Below are 6,321 nucleotides of genomic sequence, written 5' to 3'. Positions count from 1 at the left end.
TATACTCCTGTAAACAAACTGTATAAGAATAACAGTATAAAGTCAATTATTAAAAAAATTTATTCTCCACATAAATCTTTGAAAAGAAATAATAAAACTTTTCTTTTTGGCTTAAAAAAAATTGCTTATTAGTTTTAATCTGTCCATTTGTGCGTCTCTCTGCGAATTTGTTCAGAAAAATGCTACACCCTTTAAGATAGACTGTAACGAAGCCGCAAATATTTTTTAAGTTCTGCAAATACAGAAAAGTTTGGTCTGGTTTTTTCTACCGCGGCATCGCACAGTTTACCATGGTCGCGAAAATTAATCGTTAAATTAGACACGTTTTTTCTTCAACTTGATATTCGGTTTTCTTCTAGACGGTAACATGCGGGAATCTGAAATTTTAACCAGGTTTAGACACTAATTAATAATTTATTTTGTTGGAACAATATTTTTTGACCTCCACTTCCTATTAAATTAACGCTTCTCGAAATGAATAAAATTTTAATTTTTCTGCATGTTACATCTCCGAAACTGGAAATTTTTCTAAATTTCTATAAATGCAGAAAGTTGACGGTAAATGCAATGCCATCAAAAAACATTTATTTTATTTTATTAATTTAAGCGTCCAATTCAACCATTCTGTTCAACCTTTCAAATTTATACTAAATGTATGCAATGAATCGATATATTTCGGTTATATAGAAAGATATGTTCTCGGTTATAAAGAAAGATACATATGTTAAATAACGCCGGTAGACTTTCAAACGGTATTCAAGAGAAAAGTGCTTCTTTTCAAACTATTGGTTGATCCAACTTTATTTTTTTTTTGCCCAAACATCTATTTTTATAATTTGTTTTCCTTTTTTATTTTTCTCATATCTGATCAGTTTTGACTGTTGTTTTTGCCTCTGTATAACCGCCACTATTCATAACTTTTAACATTTTGTCTGGTCATTCATTCATTTTCTTTTGCTTATGCGTTCTTATTAGTATGGGTTGAATTTAAAATGAAGAAGAGCTTCAGATCATATGCGGATTAAGTTTTCAAGTGACATACTTATATTTTATATTTGTGTCTCATTAACATTTAAGTATTTGGTTTTTTTTTTTTGTTTTTAAATTTAATTTTTTTTTTTTTTTTAAATGTTTATAAACATAATAAAAGTATAGATACATTTTATATTTTTATTATCATTTTTTTTCTGTTGCTTATACATAATAATATATTAGTTCTAGAGATAAATGCTATATTTTGAAATTAAGTTAGATTTTCATATTAAACATTATATGACAGTAATTTTAGATTATGGACTTAGTATTGTTTCAATATAAATTAGCTTTACTCAATATAAATTAGCTTAAGAACTACGTTTTGGTATATTATAATTAATAATATTTTCATTGCAGGTTTATCTGAATTTTTTTAAATGAACGAAATCAGGACTTTTAGAGTGAAAAGGAGAAATTCAGAAAAGAGAAGGAGGGAAGGAGAGACTTGAAAATGATAGATTCTGTTGCAATTTCCAGGAAGAGTGCCAAAATCTAATTAAAAAAAGAGGAAATCTTATTTGAAAAATGACATTATCAATGAAAAAAATGGGAATTCCGATTTAAAAGTGAAGATAAGAGCGTAAATTTTTAAAGCTACTGCATACTTATCCTACAACTTTTATGTAAGTACAACTGCTTTGATTTGAATTAATTACTGATGATATTAACATTAGTTTTTTTTCGTTTTTGTAATGTAGTTAAGGTTCCTTTTCCTAAAATGTCATAATAATCAATATAAAAAATCCAAATATAAAAATATTTAATATCAAAAATATCTCTTTTTAATTAAATAGGTAATATATATATGTATGTATCTAATTATAAGCTTTGATAATAAAACTTATTTACATAAAAGTATTTTTGTTTTTCAGTATATTCTTCATAAAGAAAAAAACATTTAAAAATTTTTTTTTTTCATTTGTTTCAGTTCAAGAATTTCGTATAAGTATTCTTTTCAACATTGTAATCGCGTAATCAATAAAAACATAAAAATTTTAATAAACTTTTATGATTTCTAATCGGACCAGTTTTGTCGCATACATAAAATTTATAATAATAATAGTAATTTTGATGAAAATTTAAGTGGTTATTACATATTAGCAAAAAAAAAACAAAAACCACCTGAATATCATGATTTTACACAAAAAGTAAATGTTATTGATATTGAACATAGACAAACTAATTTGAAAAGAATTCTAACAAAATATTTTAGTGATGAAAATGTGATTTATTGATTTTAACAAAAAAAAAAAATTTTGTTTCCTCTTTAATAATGAATTTGTAGTTGCTATATATAATTAATGTAAGACTTTTTGAAGAGTTAGTTATACGGGAATAGGTTTTATAATGTTTTTTGTCGTATAGCGGCAAAACATGTATTCAGAAAGGAAAGAAAATTTAAATATTTATGCCTTTTATGGATTTACAAATTAAATAACATCATGTTTGCACATAAATAATACTACTTTTTTTGTTTTTAGCAAAGATTATCAAATCAAACAATGGCTTAGATGTAGCATTTATCAGCTTCGAGTTACAAATCATAACAGTTGAAATGAATTAATCATTATTTAGTTGCAATCACCAGTTTCTAAGTAAAAACGTCATCCCTAAATGGAATGGATTAATAAATAATCAATAAAATAAGATTTGAAAAATAAATGGAGCATACCCGTGTCAGCATTATTACGGCGACCTCAAGTCAATCAATACATCTTTAATATTATAAATACCAATGGACCGGTTAGTCGTCAAAACCATCTTATAATGAAATTGTATAAAGTAAGGCGTTCGCCTTACTAATCACCATGTCCAGCGAAGCCTCTGAGTACTATTTACAATTTAAAAAAGATGATTAAAATAGGTTTTAAAATAATAGTTGCTAAATAATGGCTGAAAAATGAAATTTAAGGTAATTAGAAAGCTTTATAAAAGTAATATTTTTTCTTAAAACTCTTTTTTAGTTGAATTGCTCTCAAAATGAGAAAGTAAAAGTAATAAAAAATCATGAATTTTAAAGTTTCTTTGGAATTTTCTATTTTTATTTTATTCTAACTTCTTACAAATATTTTTAAATAAAAAATTTCTATTATCCTGGTAACATAATCTAATTTATTTATAATTTTGTTTAATATCAAGTCTTTAAGATAAAAATTTAAACTAGTTTTGATATGAGATCCTTAACACAAGAAAAATCTAAATTAAATTTAACTTGTTCTAAATTTTTATATTTTTTTAATAACGAAAGTTCATTTAGAAATAATAGTTCTAATTGAACTTAAGATGTTTAAGATTAATTAAATTAATTGCTTTTGTAATAAATTTTTTGTACATTTCAAATTAATTTTTAATAGGTGTGAATGACAAATTTATGTCAACAGTTTTACCAAATTTATGTCATTTAATCGTAGTTTATTAATTTTTTAATAAGAATTTTTTATACACACATGTTTTTATATTATGACATTATAGACAAAAAACTAGTTTAGCCTTAATTACTATACACTCAAAAAATTCTACAAGTCATATACTTAGAAGTCGTTAAGTATCAAAATTCCACTTTGGTTACATTAAGATCAATATTTTTAACTAATGCTAGGTACTTAGATCTGTACAAAAGTTATTTAAAAAAAAAAAATAATTTATTTCCTGATTTTGTATTTATTAGAATTTTAGAACACTAAAAATTATATCAAACTGTGCCAAAATTAATTAAAATTCTTATGTATATTTGAAAATGTTTTCTATAATCATATTTTTTGTGTAAAATTTACCAAATGATTTGTTCATTTGTTTTCATAGACATTAGACTACTATTTGATTGATTTGGTGTGGTTATTATAGAATTATATAGAAAAAAAGTACTACTTATAAAAAATACGCAAAGATGATATTTTGGTCTTTTTTTTAAATTGAAATTTAAAAGAAGATTCATAAGCAGGTGAATGAAAAAAATAAATATTTTCGCCCACATGCAGCTTTTTTTATATTGTCTTTTTTTTGTGATTGAGAATCAAAAAAATTAATGAATTAATCATGATTATGCTCGCGTTTTTTATTTTTGCGTTTACTATGTTAAAAATTAGGATGACTTTTAGATTGCATTGTTATATAAAAATGATGCTTTTGATGAATATATTATATTTGGTCTAAAGGCATTTCATATTAAGAATTAATTTATTAAACAGAGTTAAAATCTTTTTAGAAGACCATTTAAGTTTCTGTGTTTTTATCGTTTACCACTTAAGTGTCTGCGTTCCTTCAAGATCCAAATTTTACCCCCGTTTTTATATGGTATTAAGAGGTTGTAAATTTTTGAAAAAGTGAAAGTGAGTTACAATTCTGTTCTCGTCAAATTTCATGTTTTATTTGCACATATTGTGATATACGAAATTTTTACTTTATAGTTTTGAATTTTGCATTCTTAATATGAAAATCATACGGACAATTTTATAAATTAAGTACATTTTTTTACTATAATATATTCTTTCTTTTTTTGTCATAAAAGTGTCAGATTTTTTAAAAATTTCCGAATAAGCATCAGAGATATACAGAAGCATCAAATAAATTCAAGTATTAATATTGTCATTGTTTTTTTTTAGTGAATATTTTTGAATTTTACATAAACCAATTTAAATGATTTAGTTAAGTTCCGCTGGAACTAAAATACATACATTTTATTTTAAATGAACAGAGAAAAAAACAAAAAATATTAAAATAATAGACAAAATTTTTAATCTAAAGAAATTTAAATTTCAATCTTTTTCAGAAAATTTAGTTATAGTTTTTTAAAACTTTTTCACGATCTTAACTACATATTTGTTTTTAATGTTATTTAATACTTAATTTAAATAATTTTTTTATGAATCATTCATTGATTAGTTTTATAGATTATTTATTTATAGATTATGTATATTGATATTTGCGGGGTATTTTTAATGTTAAATAATAGGATGCTAATGTTTAAAAAAGCTAATATATATTGCGTTTTCGGATATTTAATGTAAAACAATGACCCGGAAAATAATAATTAGTAAGCAGAAATAATCATATAGTGTTATAAAAATGATAGTATTTTAATATTAATTCAAGTAAATATGCGATATAAAATGGCTCTGATTGTATTTGTACGAGTATACATAGTTTTTTGTTTTCAAATTAAAATGTTTTAATTAGTGTAAAAGATTAGATAAATATAAAGGTTTTTAATTTTAGACTTTTAGAAAAGCAAAAGCAATTTTATTGAGTATAACTTAATAAATCAATTAATTTTATGAAAAAAGTGGAATTATGCAAACATAGCACTTTATTTTGTAAAAAATACTCATTATTTTCTATTTTGTTTTACAATCAAAAATTGTATTTTAGTATTGTAACAAAAAAAAAACCACTTAAGTATTGTAAGCCACTCATGCACTGTTCTCATTCTGCATTAATTTGCTACATAATATATTTAAAGTAAACATTGCACTGAAAATATGAACACATAGTACACATCTAACCTGTATAAAATTCACAAACAGTATTTACTACAATGTTTCAATGATATTAAAACTTTAATAATAAATATTTTTGTATTGATATTTAAAAAACTTTAATACTTCAGTTTATATTCATTAATTGAACCCCCAGTAGAATAATCAATCAAATCAATTTGTTAAAAAACAAAAAAAAAAAATTAATAGAAAAAAAATAACTTTAATTTGATCAAATTAATAACAAAAATTTTGAAGAAGGCAACAATTTCAAACGGTAGTATATGAAAGATAATCAATTATTAACTTCGGAAAACTTATAAAACTTACATGCTTTTTGACAGTTGCTTATATGCTACGAGTATATGCATGATATTTATGTGCTTGATGGAAAAGAACGCACATAAATAATGTTGTTCAGCACCTTTTTTTCGTTTCGTTTTTGGTTTTTTAAATTTTACATGAGATATTAAATCTTATAATTCTGACGAGAAAATTATTAGTTTCAAATTACTTTATATTCATTAACTTTTAAATCTTATACATTAGTTCTCAAGTATATTTTAATTAATGACGATAGTTAATAATTATAAAAATTGTTTATGATATGAGTATATGGGATTGTTTAAAAACATTAAAATAAAAATAATTCTTACAGAATTTGCAAAATTTGTTATTCAATAAATTATTAAGGAAAAAATTTGTAAATAGCTTTAGAACATTTTGTGTGTTAAATAGGAAAATTATTTTAATAATTAAGTTTTAATAATTACTAAAATTAGGTTAGTGTTGTACAGATTACATTATTAAT

Source organism: Condylostylus longicornis, unplaced genomic scaffold, assembly GCF_029603195.1.
Source record: "Condylostylus longicornis isolate FDR11 unplaced genomic scaffold, ASM2960319v2 ptg000022l, whole genome shotgun sequence".
NCBI classification, from domain to species: Eukaryota; Metazoa; Arthropoda; class Insecta; order Diptera; family Dolichopodidae; genus Condylostylus; species Condylostylus longicornis.
This window is presented reverse-complemented; position numbering follows the sequence as displayed.